General features: G+C 45.3%; 1 non-coding gene and 1 pseudogene across 2 annotated transcripts; one reads left to right on the top strand and one right to left on the bottom strand.

Annotated features, from left to right (window-relative positions):
• Nucleotides 1-3,719: 3,719 nt before the first annotated feature.
• LOC100944787 lies at nucleotides 3,720-4,414 on the bottom strand (annotated as a pseudogene). The gene has a single exon (XR_002771955.1). The product of XR_002771955.1 is annotated as a dihydrofolate reductase pseudogene (transcript).
• Nucleotides 4,415-12,255: 7,841 nt separating this feature from the next.
• LOC111723498 lies at nucleotides 12,256-12,361 on the top strand. Its single transcript, XR_002772025.1, has one exon. It is a non-coding gene; the product is annotated as a U6 spliceosomal RNA (small nuclear RNA).
• Nucleotides 12,362-16,351: the final 3,990 nt, after the last annotated feature.

Below are 16,351 nucleotides of genomic sequence, written 5' to 3'. Positions count from 1 at the left end.
TATTTTTTGGTTGCAGCCGTCATTGTTGTTTGGCGGGTCCGGGCTGGGGATTCGAACCCGCCACCTTAGGTGTACGTGGCTGGCGCCTTAGCCGCTTGAGCCACAGGCGCCGAGCCAGAAATTTAAATTTTTAAAAAATCTACTAAGAAGCACTAACAGTTGTTGAATGATGGAATTATGGGAGATGTTTCTTTCTTTTCTCTGTTTTTCCCATTTTGTGTCCTGCAACAACATTTTTTTTTTAATTGAGACAGAGTTTCACTTTGTCACCCTCGGTAGAGTGCTGTGGCGTCAATAGTTCACAGCAACCTCAAACTCTTGGGCTTCAGCAATTCTCTTGCCTCAGCCTTCCTAGTAGTTGACACTATAGGCACCCACCATAATGCCTGACAATTTCTTTTTTTTTTTTTTTAGCAGGCTTGGGCTAGGTTCAAACCCATCGCCCCAGAGCATGTGGCCGGCACCCTAACCCCTGAGCTATGGGAGCCCAGACTGTAGCAACATTTTTATTTTTATTTTTTGTAGAGACAGAGTCTCATCATGTTGCCCTCGGTAGAGTGCTATGGCGTCACAGCTCACAGCAACCTCCAACTCCTGGGCTTAGGTGATTCTCTTGCCTCAACCTCCCAAGTAGCTGGGACTACAGGCACTGGCCATAATGCCTGGCTGTTTTTTTTTGTTGTTGTTGTTGCATTTGGTCAGGGCCGGGTTTGAACCTGCCACTCTCGGTATATGGAGCCAGCGCCCTACTTGCTGAGCCACAGGTGCCACCCAACATTTTTTATAATTATAAATATATATTTTAGTTCCATCCCCACCCTGCTTCCTCCTAAAAAAAGAAATTGTGATAATTGCAACTTACAACCTAATCTTTAAAAGTCTTATGCCACTTAAAGTGTAAATTATGAAGACTAAGAAAACCTGACCTGAATTTCATAATGCAAATGAAATAAAATTTACCACTGCATTACTCCGATGTGTTTGATGATGTGTGAGGATTGCATAGCTGGGCATAATCAGCAGTTCTCATAAGACACTTGGATTTTTTTCTTCTTTCTCTCTCTCTCCTTCCTTCCTTCCTTCCTTCCTTCCTTCCTTCCTTCCTTCCTTCCTTCCTTTCTTTCTTTCCTCTTTTTTGAGATTGCATCTCCCTCTGTCACCAAATAGAGTGCAGTGGCATCACTACAGCCCACTGCAGCCTCTTAAATACTGTACAGTTAAAAGAGTACTTTAGAGTTTAAAGTCCTGGGCTTAAGTGATCTTGCCTCAGCCTCCTGAGTAGCTGGGACTATGGGGGCATACCACTATGCCTGGCCATTTTTTTCTATTTTTAGTAGCAGTGGGGTCTCATCCTTGCTCAGGCTTGTTTGAAACCCCTGAGTTCAAACTTTTCTCCTGCCTCAGCCTCCCAGAGTGCTAGGATAACAGGTATGAGCCACCACACCTCCCTGTCAAAAAATACTTTTAGTATTACTTGAAACAGCCAGACTGGCCTTTGTCAGAACACTGGCAGAGGGGAGGCCGGGACTAGATGGGGGTGGGGGGTGAAGATGTGGCTCTGCTGGCCTGGGAAAACTTTTGGATCCATAATCCAGGGACATTGCTTTACTGGCAGAGAATGTCAGGACCTGGGAGCTCTGAGGACCTCTGGCTGACAGATGTGAAAGCTTCTAAGTGGTGGTGGCACAGCAGTCAGCCGGGCTGCTCAGGCTTCACAAAGGAGCTTTTCACTTCGACAGGAGTGGTGCTGACACCCCAAGCTCATCTTTCCTTCCCCACCCAGAATCAGCCTTCTAGATATGAGAACGCTCATAAGGATGCCTAAAGTGTCATCAGTAAAGATTTACCTGGGCAGGAGAAGCGTTGCCTTTGAGAAGGCTTCAGGCAACTACACAACTATTTATTGAGATAGGTGCCAAGTCCAAAGGAAGCCATATATATACATATATGTATATACATACACAGGATATCATTTGTATCAGCTTATGTAAATGTTACTACACCCCTTATACAGATAATGAGAAAGGTTAAGGTACCGGTAAGTGGTGGAAATGGGGAGGGCAGCTGAAGAGAAAGGCAGGAGGCATCCAAACTCAGCTCCAACAGGCTTAGAAGGCCTCTCTCCCCACGTGGCGTTCCAGACTTCATGCTTACAGCCTTCGTGACCATCAGCAGGTACTCTGGTTCTTAGTCTCCTTCTTTATCAAAATAAAGTACTTAAGAAATATGTTTCCCAAATGTCCTTCCAGCGCTGGCTTCTTTGTCACTGTGTTTCTTCTGCTTGTCTTCATAAAGGCTCTGCTGGACCAATTCTCCCTGGCCACCCAAGCAGAGCTCCAGTGGGGACTCAAATCCCTCCCCAGCTTACCCCCTAGAGGACAGTGGTGGTGCTGCAGGAGCCAGGGCTCCTGGTGAGAGTCCACCCAATTGTCACTTAGTCCACATAATCACAAGTTCAAAGCCAACTTTTACCACTGCTTTACGTTTTCTACATGGATCTAGAAAACATTCTCGGCTCGGCGCCTGTGGCTCAAGCGGCTAAGGCGCCAGCCACATACACCTAAGGTGGCGGGTTTGAATCCCCAGCCCGGGCCCGCCAAACAACAATGATGGCTGCAACCAAAAAATGGCCAGGCGTTGTGGCGGGCGCCTGTAGTCCCAGCTGCTTGGGAGGCTGAGGCAGGAGACTTGCTTGAGCCCAGGAGTTGGAGGTTGCTGTGAGCGCGATGCCATGGCACTCTACCCAGGGGGATAGCTTGAGGCTCCGTCTCAAAAAAAAAAATAAAAAAAGAAAACATTCTCACAGCCCTTCCATGCTCATCAGGAATGTGTTGCTTAAACATTTAGTAATGGGGAGCTATTGTAGCCTGAAGATCTACTGGTTCTATGAGTCATAGTTTAAAATTGTATTATGTATTTACTCCCTGCACCTCAGTTTCTTTTAGGTCCTGTGAGACCACTTTTTGATTCAATGCCCATTTTTCAGGGTTGCCAACTTGTGATTATCAAACACTGTATTTGTCTCTTCCTAGTTTTATTATTGTGTGTATATTCTCTCCTCTCTTTTCTTGGACCCAGTCACATCATTCTGCAACTTGCTTAACAAAATATTTTGGATTATCTCAAATCAGCATTCATTCTTTTCAATGGCTTTCAATTTTTCCAAAATAGGCCGTGATGGCTCACACCTGGAATCCTAGCACTCTGGGAGGCTGAGGCGGGTAGATTGCCTGAGCTCACAGGTTCGAGACCAGCCTGAGCAAGAGTGAGACCCTGTCTCTAAAAAATAGCCGGGCATTATGGTAGGTGCCTGTAGTCCCAGCTACTCAGGAGGCTAAAGCAAGAGGATCACTTGAGCCCAGGAGTTCGAGGTTGCTGTGCGCTGTAATACCACAGCACTCTACCCAGGGTGACAAAGTGAGACCCTGTCTCAAAAAACAAATTTTTTTTTCCAAAATAAGCAAAATTAATATTTAATTATAGTTTTTTATTTATATTCTTTTTTTTTTTTTTTGTAGTTTTTTTGGTCAGGGCTGGGTTTGAACCCACCACCTCCAGTATATGGGGCCAGTGCCCTACTCCTTGAGCCACAGGTGCCACCCTATTTATATTCTTTTGAATGAGAAGAGTATCTTTTCGTGTTTTTAAGAGCCATTTGTATTTTATCTGTGAATTTTCTCTTTTTTTTGTATTTGATATTGTCTAATTAAGATCAACAGGGAATAAAATCATGGTTGGAAATATCTATAGATCTAAAGTTAACACAGCTTTTTTTTCTAACATAAAAATATATAATTTTTTGGAGGGAAGAGGAATGACTTGAAATTAATCATTCTTTTCATACACTTCAAATCTGTACTTAATGCCTTTCTCTTCCTGGACGTCAGAAAGAACACCTGGGTATTCTGAGAGAAGTTTATATTTCTTCAAATCAATTTCAGGAAAAAATGTGTCACATTCAAAGTCCTGCATGATCCTTGTCACAAACAGTTTAACATGGCCTGGTTGATTCATGGCTTCCTTATAAACAGAACTGCCCCCTACTATCCAAACCATGTCTACTTTATTTGCTAATTCTGGTTCCTCAATATGTTTTAAGGCATCATCCAGACTTTTAGCAAGAAAATGAGCTCCTTGTGAAGATTCCTTGAGTTCTCTACTGAGAACTATATTTATTCTGTCCTTTAAAGGTCGATTCTTCTCAGGAATGGAGAACCAGGTCTTCCTACCCATAATCACCAGATTCTGTTTACCTTCTACTGAAGAGGTTGTGGTCATTCTTTGAAAATAGTTGAATTCATTCCTGAGTGGGGGCCAGGGCAGATCCCCATTCTTGCCGATGCCCCTGTTCTGGGACACAGCGATGATGCAGTTTAGCCGATGAACCATGACTGCAGTAGCAACCACCAACGACCAAGCTCACACCTATGGCAAGCTCCACCAAGATTGGCGCGAAACTCTGCGAATTTTCTCTTTTTTTTTTTTTTTTTTTATTGAGACAGAGCCTCAAGCTGTCACCCTGGGCAGAGTGCCGTGGCATTACAGTTCACAGCAACCTCCAACTCCTGGGCTCAAGCGAGTTTCCTGCCTCCGCCTCCCAAGTAGCTGGGACCACAGGCGCCCGCCACAACGCCCGGCTATTTTTTGGTTGCAACCGTCATTGTTGTTTGGCGGGTCCAGGCTGGGGATTCGAACCCGCCACCTTAGGTGTACGTGGCTGGCGCCTTAGCCAGTTGAGCTATAGGCGCCGAGCCCGAATTTTCTCTTAATATACTTTCCCCATTTTTATGTGCAGTTGTTGACCTTTTTTTTTTTTTTTTGTTTTGAGACAGAGCCTCAAGCTGTTGCTCTGGGCATCACAGCTCACAGCAATCTCCAACTCCTGGGCTCAAGCAATTCTCCTGCCTCTGCCTCACAAGTAGCTGGGACTTCAGGCGCCCAGCTATTTTTTGTTGCAGCTATCATTGTTGTTTGGCGGGCCCAGGTTGGATTTGAACCTTCCAGCTCAGGTGTATGTGGCTGGCGCCTTACACTTGAGCCACAGGCACCAAGTCGGCCTTTTTGTTTTTAATTTGGAGGTATTTTTTATAAATTATTAGCTCTAAGATATGAATTCCAAGTATTTTCCCTAATTGTCTTTTGACTTTATATTATTTTCCCATGCATATGTTTATAATTTTATGTAGCTGAATTTGTTAATATTTTAATTTATGGTTTCTAGGTTCTCTGGGTATTTTAACATAATTCCCTACTCCAAAGTACTAAAAATTAATCCCATATTTTCTTTTCCTACTTTTATAGTTTCACATTTTGCACTTATTTGATCCACTTAAAATTTATTTTTGCTGATACATGGAGAAAAGCTTAATTTTTTCCATTTGTTGAATAATCAATTTTCCCTACCACACTGAAATGCGGTGACTATCATATATTAAATTACCATATGTTCAGGGTTACTTCTGGGCTTTTATTTCTACCCTGTTGGTCTATTCGTCTTTTCCCACACCAGTACCATGCTGTTTTAATTACCATAGTTTTATAATCTGTTATAATATTTGGTAAATTCTGAAAAAGAAAAGTAGTGAGGTTAGAGACTGACCTTCATCTGGGCAGTCCCCTCTGTGTAGTACAGAATTCCCAGTATCCATGAGGATTTATTTTGGAGTGCCCCTCACTGGTTCTGTACGTATGTGGGAGCACCCCTGGGGTTCCCTGAGAGAGGAGGAAAGAACTCACTGTCTCCCTGAGAGAGGACCAGAACTCACTGTCTCAGTGGTTGTCTCTTGATTTCCACACACTGAAAGAGTACACTCAATATAACTGTGTGTGTGTGTGTGTGTGTGTGTGTGCGTGTCTTATGTGTGTACATGAGGGGAGATGGGCTGATGGTGGAGGACGGACCCTTTGGGAAGCAATTCATTCACAGTAATCACAGGTCCATTTCCCAATAACCTACAGGATTATGTGCTGATGAGGATCATTTCATTGGCCTGGTGGGCCTCTATAAAGCTCTCCATTGTTCCTTCTTCCCTTCTAACCAAGGACCAGAGGTATGGAAAGATTTTGCCTTGAAATGTTTTTCCTTGGGCAAGAAGGCTCAGTTTTAAACACAAAACCTGCTTGTTTTAGCTCTCTGCTCCCACACTTCTGAAGGGGAGGTCTTTTTATAAACTTGCTGAATTCTCCATGGCCTTGTGTTTATTAAGTCCTACTCTTTGCAAAGTATTTTGCAGCCGTATAAATATCATTTTAAAACAGGAAGTTAGTTTTTAATCATTAGTCTCAAATCAAGGGCTTCAGGAAATAAAAAGGTTTCAGGCAGAGGAGAATTTAACATGACAAAAGTCACAACAGGAAATGAGGTGACTCAGGGTTTGTCTCCATTCACAGCTTTTGGGCATGTTCATTCATTTGCCTATGGCTCAGATACTTACTTGGTACATGGTCTCATTTAACACTCTAGTGTACACCAATCAAATGAGCTACTCAAAGTGCAGGGATTCTGTTTTTTTTTTTTTTGGAGACAGTCTCATTCTGTCGTCCTCAGTAGAGTGCTATGGCATCACAGCTCACAGCAACCTCAAACTCTTGGGCTTCAGTAATTCTCTTGCCTCAGCATCCCTAGTAGCTAGGACTACAGGTGCCCGCCACAACACTCGGTATTTTTTTTTTTTTTTTTTTTGCAGTCGTCATTGTTGTTTAGCTCATGCAGGCTGGGTTTGAACCCATCAGCCTCAGTGTATGTAGCCAGTACCCTACCCACTGAGCTATGAGCACTACCCCAGGGACTCTGTTAATACATAGATTTCTCATGTGCAAAGATGGGGAGAAGCATTATTTTCACTGCTGTAAAATATTCCCTCGTGTGAATGAATCACGATTCATTTATTCCTTATCCTGATGATAGACCACATTTAGGTCATTTCCATTTTTTTCTATTACAAAAAACTGCAGCATTGCTAAATGCTACAATGAATAATCTTGCGCACCCCTCTGGCACACATGTGCAAGAGTTTCACTAAGGCAACACTTCATGAAGTGTGTTCCTAAGGTCCTTTCACTAGGTTTGCAAGATCAAAACTATTTTCATAAAAAATTTCACTCTCATTCTGTTAAGGGTACACAGGGAAGTTTTCCAGAGGCAGCATGACACATCCACAATTATCTGAAGAGATTAATAACATATTCCTACCTCGACCGACTGGCCAGGTGCAGTGGCTCATGCCTGTAATCCTAGCACTCTGGGAGGCTGAGGCAGGAAGTTGCTTGAGCTCAGGAGTTTGCGACCAGTCTGAGTAAGAGCAGAACCTGTCTCTCCTAAAAGTAGAAAAATAGCTGGACATTGTGGTGAGCACCTGTAGTCCCAGCTACCACGGAGGCTGAAGCAAGAGGATCACTTGAACCCAGACGTTTGAGGTTGCTGTGAGCTATGATGATAGCCTAGGCAACAGAGTAAGACTCTTTCTTAAAAAACTGTAAACAGTCTCCTACTTTTCCAATTATATGTCTGGGTCAGACTGGGTTTTCCTCTCATTTTTTTTTCTTTTTGAGACAGTCTCATTATGTCACCCTCAGTAAAGTGCCATGGTGTCACAGCTCACAGGAACCTCCAACTCTTTGGGTTTAAGCAATTCTTTTGCCTCAGCCTCCCAAGTAGCTAGGACTACAGGTGCCTGCCACAATGCCCAGCTATTTTTTTGTTATTGTTGCAGTCATCATTGTTGTTTAGCAGGCCCAGGCTGCGTTCAAACCCACCAGCCTGGGTGTATGTGGCTGGTGCCATAACCACCGTGTTATGGGCACAAGCCTTTTTTTTTTGAGACAGAATCTCATTTCATCATCCTGCGGTTGAGTGCTGTGGCATCATTAGAGCTCACAGCAACCTTAAACTCCTGGGTTCAAGTGATCCTCTTGCCTCAGCCTCCCAAGTAGCTGAGACAACAGGCTCCTGCCATAATGCCCAGCTAGTTTTTCTATTTTTAGTAGAGATGGGGTCTTGCTGTTGCTCAGGTTGGTTTTGAACTCCTGAGCTCAAGCAATCCACCCATCTTGGCCTCCCAGAGTGCTAAGATTACAGGTATGAGTTACCTCTCCTGACCTGAGAACTTTTTAGTGACAATTCCAGAAATGGAGTCTAACAGGTATTTTAACTGAGAACGGGGATGGGAGGAGAGGGAACTGCAGGCTCTGTGAGTCTGGTTATTAGTGAGGACTCAAGTTCACTACCCCTCAGTCTGAGGCCTCCAAGCTTCACCAGGGAGAGGGAGAATTCACATTTCACATCAAACAGGCCGAGGCCACAGGGAGCTAGCTGCTCCCCTGGTGTAGTCCAGAAACCGGTGTTTGTGCTGCTGTGGAGCTGGGACAGGAACGCCAACAGGAGAAAAGCAAATCGTGGGGGGGGGGGAAACAAACCTAGTTAAAGCTGTCCCCTTCAGCATTCTCTCAACTGGAAATTTCCAATTTTGACATTCCAGTTAGTTTTTAATACATCGAAAAATATATTCATCTCTTCTGCGTGAGCCATTCTGAGCACACCACAGTCGGGAGGAGGGGAAACTATCAAGGTGAGCTGGCGAAAATAAAACCCATTACACTAGGAAATCGCAGGAGAAACGATACAGGTCGGCCAGACTTTATAAAGAGAGACAAAACAAGATTAAAAAAAAAAAAAACAAAACCAACAGAACTGAAGAATGTTTACATTCTTGTAACCACAAATGTGAAGTGAGCTCAGAACCCAGTGGGGGTTTAACAAAATAGAGTTAAGTTCAAAGAGGAGGCTGCTCTGTGCATAGTCCCCTCCTGGTTACCCTGGCAATGAAACATCTGCCTTACAGTAATGAAATCATTTTGAGGAGAAACCCGCAAGCAAAAGAGAGTTTCTGGGCCGGTAGGCTTGCTTTTGGTGGTAGTGTCTGCCTGCAGTGGCCTCTGTTTCACTCAGTGACACAAGTGTGGTAGAAAACCTCTATTACCTGGGACTGCAAAGTCACAAGAGCTTAATCTCCTGGAGGCCTGCCTGAGAGTCCTGGCGTCAGACACTTGCACCCAGGAGGGGTTTGAGGGAACTGAACCTGGAGTCCACTCCATAGCTGGCTAATTAATTCCTGAGCCTGTCATGGAGATGGCAAAATGAATTAAGACGAGATCCAGGTCCTCAAGGTGAGGACAATTAGCTGTGATATAGGCTGAGTTGACGAATAAACACAGGACCTCTTTTCTTCATTATTTTTTTTCTGATATAGGTCATGTTTTTATAGAAAGAAACTTAGCAAATGTGAAATAAGCAAAAGGAAAAAACTAAAGTCATTCTGAATCATACTGGTCAGAGAGAAGCCTGTTAATAGTAACATTAAAATGAGCTATCCTGAAAAGCGCTTAGGAGGTTTGGATGATTTCAGAAAAATGACTTAAAAAATGCTTCTATGCTCTAAGATAAAAAATACATATATATCATTAAATGTAGATCTTTTCAGGCTGAGCGTGGTGGCTGATGCCTGTAATCCTAGCCTTCTGGGAGGCCAAGGCGGGTGGATTGCTGAAGCTCAGGAGTTCAAGACCAGCCTGAGCAAGAGAGACAGGTCTCTAAAAAATAGCCAGGTGTTGTGGCAGATGCCTGTAGACCCAGCTACTCAGGAAGCAGAGGCAAGAGGATCACCCAAGTCCAAGAGTTTGAGGTTGCTGTGAGGTGTGAAGCCATGGTACTCTACCCAGGGTGACAGAGTCAGACTCTGTCTAAAAAAAAAAAAAAGTAGATCTTTTCACATTTTTATTATGCTTGTGTTAGAAAAGACATATATGCTCTCTCTGCATATACTTTTTTTTCTGAAACAGAATTATACCACATATAATATTTTACCTTTTGGCACTTAGCAATACACCAGAAGTATCTTTGCAACTAGTCCATATATATATATATATATATATATTATATATATATATATACATACACACACATTGGCATCAACATATTTAATATTTGCATTGCTTCCATTATTTGACCTTTAAATAATTGAACCAGCCAAGGTAGAGAGATGGGGAGGTTGCTTTCCTTCCCCTCAAGTCAAATGAAGGCGTCCCAATGGCAACACTCACTGCAGTTTGCAGAGCCGGCACTGGTGTCAGATCCCGCTGGAGGACAAATGCAGGCTGGCTGGCAGCTGAGGGATGAGAGAAAGAGGAGGAAGGCTGTACTGAGAGCAGCCTCAGTACAGATCAGATGCTTGATCATCTCCCGTGGACCTTACTCTCAGAGAAACTGGCTGCTGGGTGATGACATCAACATAAACGTTGCCACAGGTAAGGGAGCCCAGACTTTATTCTGAAGCTAATGAGGACCCATTGGGAGGCTGAGGGAACGGTGTTGTCAGAGCCTCACTGTAGGAGACGAATCTCATTGTGAGTAAGACAGCTGAAGGGAGGGGAGACATGAGGCCAGGAAATCAGTTCTGGGCTGTTATCAAAGTCCAAAGACAAATGTTCCTTTCCTCCACCGGAGTTAGAGGATATAGTCACATAGATGTGAATCAGTCATATCACTTTCCTCAGTCTTAGTAGTTCATCAGTAACGTGGACTTAAAAACAACCCCGAGGGGTAATGAAAATGCTGTGAAACTTGGTAGAGACTTTGTACTTGGTTGTGCAGCACTGTGAACAGGCTAAATGCCACTGAATTTTATATTTTCAAATGGTTAATTATATGTTATGCAAATTTAACCTCAGTTAAAAAACAGAATAAACCCAAAGTTGTTATAAAGATTAAATGAGTCTGATGTGTTTGCTTGACTAGTCACTCTTCTGTGGGCAAATGTGAAACTAACTTTATTCCCATCATTGCATTAACCCTCCTTGGCTTGGATCCTTCCTTTGGCTTAGAGCAAATAACTTAGTTGGGTCCTTTAAGGTTTTCTAGGCTTGTAGTTTGACCTGATTATTAAAATTCAATCACTGTATAGTTTTAAATTTCAATATTCTTCCTGCTCTCAGTCCTGCTGTGTCTCTGCAGGGTGGGCCTGTGCCTGGCTGCGTGGGGTGCATGTGAGGAGGGCGCAGGGCTGGGAGAGACAAATGACAGGGAGACTGCATTACTGGCTCACAGTCACTTTCCTGGGGCTTCCCCTTCATGTGTCATCACCGTCTGGCTCATGGCCACAGCCTCATGCTGGTGCTGCTGGAGAGAGGAGGACCAGCTCAGGGGTTCCCTGAAACGATAATGTCCACGTGGGTGCTAGGGCAGCACTCAACTTGGCCTCTGCTATGGAAGGCACCAGCGGGGCCCACCTCTGTGCTGGTGTCGGTGTGGACTGGCTGTCCCTTCAGAGCTCCACTTGATGCTAGCTCAGATGAGTGACCACCAGGCAGCTTGAAGGTTCTTGCCTCCCTGTCCCCAAGACCCAGCTAATGTCTGTGCTTTCTTTTAAGGGTTCTTTCCCATGTCCTTCCGATGCCTGGTCCCCTGCTTCTCAGGGTGAAGCTTGGCAGCTAGCCACTAGGTGACAGACACATTGAAATCCTCCCCCCTCTTTTCATGCTCAATTTTTCATTGATTCCAGGCTATCATTTTCTTTCACTGACTCAGTAAGGAGAGATGACTTCTGTGGTTAATGGCTCTTCCCTCATTTGTCCCTGGTCTGTCATTTTCATTACTTGATGGGCTTCCACAAAGACAGTCCTAGAGGAAAAATGGATGGCAGAGAGAGAGGAAAAGGAGGTCTTCTTAACTTTTGTCCCCAAGCCAGACCTTGTCAACTGAAACACATCCACCGGCCCCCGAGGTGTTTGCCCACACTTCAGACATTCTGGCTTTTCTAGAAGAAGCTGTCCTAGGAAGACAGACGTAAAAAAGTTAGGGCTTTTTGGACTGGGATTAGAAAAAGAAAAGGCTAAGAGAGGCCAGTTTCAAGCCCCTTGCCCTGCTCCAGCCAGAGCTCAAAATGTCTATGATGGTGAAATCACAGTTTAAGAAATGGCAGTGTCCCCTTCACCTGCAGTGACCTGCCCTCCTTTCTTTCATGAAGAGCTTCTATTATACCTCCAGGAAGCTTTGCCCATCTCCCCCACCCCAAGGAGAAGTTAGGACTCCCTGCTGTGTGCTCCTGAAGAGGCTGTGGGAAGGGTCCACAAGCTGTCAGGTGTGAAGGGTGAATGCTCAGGACAGTGCATCCTGCCTCTCCCCTGCAGGAGTGTCACTGGACATTGTGTGCGTGTGTCTGAATTGGCACTCGAAGCTACAAAGCACTATTAAAAATGTTTGTGGTCACTTCGGCAGCACACATGCTAAAATTGGAACACTACAGAGAAGACTAGCATGCCCCTGTGCAAGGATGCCAGGCAAATTCGTGAAAAATTCTGTATTTTTTTTTTTTTTTACATCTTTTGTATTAACCTGGCTGGAGTTGAAACACATTCTTCCTAGTAAAGTAGCACAAGAATGGAAAAGCAAATATCCAATGTACTCAACACTAATACGAAGCTAGTAGACTAATACATGCCCACATAAGAGAAAAAGTCGATTCAATTCAAGTTGGAGAGAGGGGGAATGGGGGCGGGGGGGAGAAGAGGAGGGGGATTGGTGTGCTCCCACTTAATGGGCACAATGTAAGGGTATATGGCACAACTTTGGGGTGGGAGACACAAGAGGGACTCTACCTAACATATTGTAATCTAGTTGTTTGTACCCTCACATTAACCTGAAATTAAAAATAAAGTAAAATGAAAATAAAATAATGCCTATCTGGCTATGTTCAGTTGCTTGGCCTTGGACCTGAGGTGTGAGCTCTTTGAAAATACAGATGCTTGGCTTGGCGCCTGTGGCTCAAACGGCTAAGGCCCCAGCCACATACACCTAAGGTGGCAGGTTCGAATCCAGCCCAGGCCCACCAAACAACAATGACGGCTGCAACCAAAAAAAAAAATAGCCGGGCATTGTGGTGGGCATCTGTGGTCCCAGCTACTTGGGAGGCTGAGGCAGGAGACTCGCTTGAGCCCAGGAGTTGGAGGTTGCTGTGAGCAGTGATGACACGGCACTCTACCCAGGGGGACAGCTTGAGGCTCTGTCTCAAAAAGGAAAATACAGATGCTTTACTTAAAAGAAGAAGAAAAGGAAGAAGAGGAAAGAAGGAGGAGGAGGAGGAGAGTCAATACCTAGCACAAAGTAGGCACTGATGGACATGGAGGGCAGGGGGACTCTCTTCACACAGGCTGCTGAGCAGGAAGGCTGGCCACTAGCTCTTTGGAGCAGCCCCACAGCTGGCTTTGCTGCATTGAGGTCCTGGATGGCTGCTACATCTTTCCTAGGGGACTTCCTCACCTGCTACTCAACTTGACAGATTACTGGCCCCTCTTCCCACTTGTTTACCCAGCACTGGGCCATGACCTGTTTCCCTCAGTTCCTCCTACCACCCACTATCAGCTTCTCCAACTAGACCAGTCATTGCTTCCCCAGCGCTAACCACTGCATAACTGACCCATATTGTCCTATGATGCCATGCTTTGGGCCTACCGTGTGTCTAAAGCTCAGTCAGTCGGTGTCAGATTTAGGGAGAACATCACTGCTGGGCTGTGAACTGATGGGCTAGTGGTAGAAGAAAGTGTAGACCTGGGGTCGAATCCAGCTTAGCTGCTAACTAGCCGTGTGACCATAGCCAGTGCTGAACTTTGAATCTCAGTTTTCTCATCTGTATATGGAGATTTAAAAAAAAAAAAAATAACTCTATCTCATTGAGTTGCTGTAAACAGTAAATACTGTGACATATATGAAGCCTCTGGTCCTCTTGGGCTTGACACATGGCAAGTTCTCAGTAAGTGTTAGTTTCCTTCCCTTCCTCTTTTCCACAAAGACCTCTTCCAAGTCTAAAAGTCCGTAAGCCTTGGAAACACATGTTCCCTTGTCAAACTAGAACTTGCAAAGGTTGCCAAGCTGCTAGAAAGTTTATCTTTCTAAAAGCAACAAGGATCCTAGGCAATAGAGACAGCCTCTGTGTCCCACATTACCCTGGAAAGGATTCCTCATTCACAGTCCAAAGTCCGACAGATAAGGAGGGGATGTCATAGGCAATCAGGGTTGACGAAGGAGATGAAGGCAGATTCAGTCTACAGAGAAGCTGCGAGTGAATGGAAGGCCAGAGAGCCCTGGGGTTGGCCCCTGTGGCTCAGAGGGACAGCAGTAACCTGAGAGTGGGTGAGTCTATAAACAGGGAGCACACGCTCAGCCAGGATTCCTCTGCTTGGCCACGGTGGAGCCTCCCACGGAAACAGAGGGGCAGCACTGAGGGCATGGAGATGAATGGGTCGATTTGGGAGGTGCCAAACTGAATGCAGAGAGGAGGGGAGTTGGTAGGGTTGTCCTGCTGTTAGCCCTGACAGCAGGGACCTCAGAGCAAGGGCACCAGCAGCAACAGCAGCAAACCTGGGCTGTAAAAATGCAGATGAGCAGGTCTAATGAGTCAAACTCTGGGCTGGGACCCAGCAATACGTGGTCTAATATGCCCTCTGTCTGATTCAAATGCACACTGAAGTTTGGTCCACTGACTTGGTGGAGGCTTTTGTTCGTTTACCTGAAACTTTCCTCCCATTTTGAGGTGGTCGGAGATGCCATGCTACTGGAATTGTCAAAGCCTCTGTGGACAAGAAGATCTGAGTTCAGAGCCTGGTCTCCCTCTGTGTAGCAGTGTAGCCTTGGAGAAATCCATCAACCTCTCTGAACCTTGATTTCCTCACCAGGCTGTGGTTGGGTTTAGAGAACGTAAGAGAGTGTTTTGCAGAATCCCTGGCACAAAGGAGGTGCCTGGCACCCTCGCGATCATCATAACTACCATACCTATGGAGAAGCAGCGTCCCACCCCCCACTCCCCACAAGCGAGAGAACTGTAGAAGCCTTAGAGGCCTTCGGGGAAAATCACCCAGCCACACAAGGCTCACCTGGCTTTGCAAGTGTTTCACACACTGTTCAGATGCTCCTCTATGCTACTTATCACCTGGCTACCTCCTTACTAAGCTAGGAAGACTTAAGGATAACATTTCCTTTTCAAATTTGATGAGCAGCAAATCCCTATCTAATTTGGGTATACCAAAGGAAACCCCAATGGGAGAAACCACTCTCAATATAAACCACGATGTTTTCCCACCCTCCACCCTCCCCATCTTCCTTTTAGATAAGTCTCTTAAGCACACAGTAGCACCGGGCAAATATTTGTTGAGTGTGGAATGAGTGGATTGGCTCCATTTGACTTTAAAATGCCCTGCTGTTGTGCAATACAAAGAACCAGGTCTGTGAACAAGCCTTTAGCCTACTGAGGTAGAAATGGGATAGGACTGGCTCCAGCACCGACATGGGCAACACATTAAAGTCTTGGGGATCAGACACTGAGGGGACTGTATGAGGTTAAGTTGGCCAGGACAGGTAATACAGGTGGTTTTCTGAATTTACAATAAAATGCCTGGTGGGCCCTCAATCCCTGGCTGTACACATGTCCCTGCCCACCTCTGCTTCACCTTGTAGATCAGCTGGGGGCTTGCCCATGCTGAGCAGCCAGGTGTCCCAGGCCTCTTTGGTGCAGAGCACCCCAAAAGCTTTGCCAGTTTGCCTCGGGGCAGTGCACGCACAAATACTTGCCTTCTAGTTTTGGCCTAAGGGCATTCATTAATTCAAGCCCTCAGCATCTTCTTTCACCCTCAGATGCCACAACAGTCACCTTATGGGTGGCCCAAACTCCCATCCTGCTCTTCTCCATTCATCCTCCTCACCATCTATAATATAGTATCACGTCATTGCCTCCACCTCTGCTTACAGGATAAAGCCTCAACCCCTTGGCAGGATATTTAGGCTCCTTTGCAATTTAGCCTCAACCTGTGTCCAGTGCTCATAGCCAGTGCCCCAGCCACACCTGACTCCTGCCTGTAAGTGTCCTTCTCATTCATACTGCCCAGCCACTGCCTAAAAGCTCCTTTCCCCTGTTGTCTGGAGGACTCTAACACCTCTTTCCAGAGGTGCAGCTCTGTGAAATGGGCACACCAGTATTGTGGAGAGCAGGGGCTCCTCACAGGCCTGATCATATCCTTGAATTCCTGGCCTCGAGTGATCCTCCAGCCTCAGCCTCCCAAGTAGCTGGGGCTTCAGGTGTGTGCCAGCTGAATGGTTTCTGGAGTCTTTACTCAGCTTGCAATTAATTCCCTTTTCCTTCTCACCCACACATTCCCAGTCTCCTTCAAGACACGGCTCTACCGTTGCTTTTAAATTTAAAAAGAAATGATTTTTGACCTAATTTCAGAATTACAAGAGAGTTACAAGAATAGTACAAAGAATTCTTTCACAAACCTGACTCTTTCATCCAGAGTTCCTAAATATTAA

The sequence above is a fragment of the Otolemur garnettii genome, unplaced genomic scaffold (assembly GCF_000181295.1).
Source record: "Otolemur garnettii isolate 467f Iridium unplaced genomic scaffold, OtoGar3 scaffold00011, whole genome shotgun sequence".
NCBI lineage: Eukaryota > Metazoa > Chordata > Mammalia > Primates > Galagidae > Otolemur > Otolemur garnettii.
This window is presented reverse-complemented; position numbering and strand designations above follow the sequence as displayed.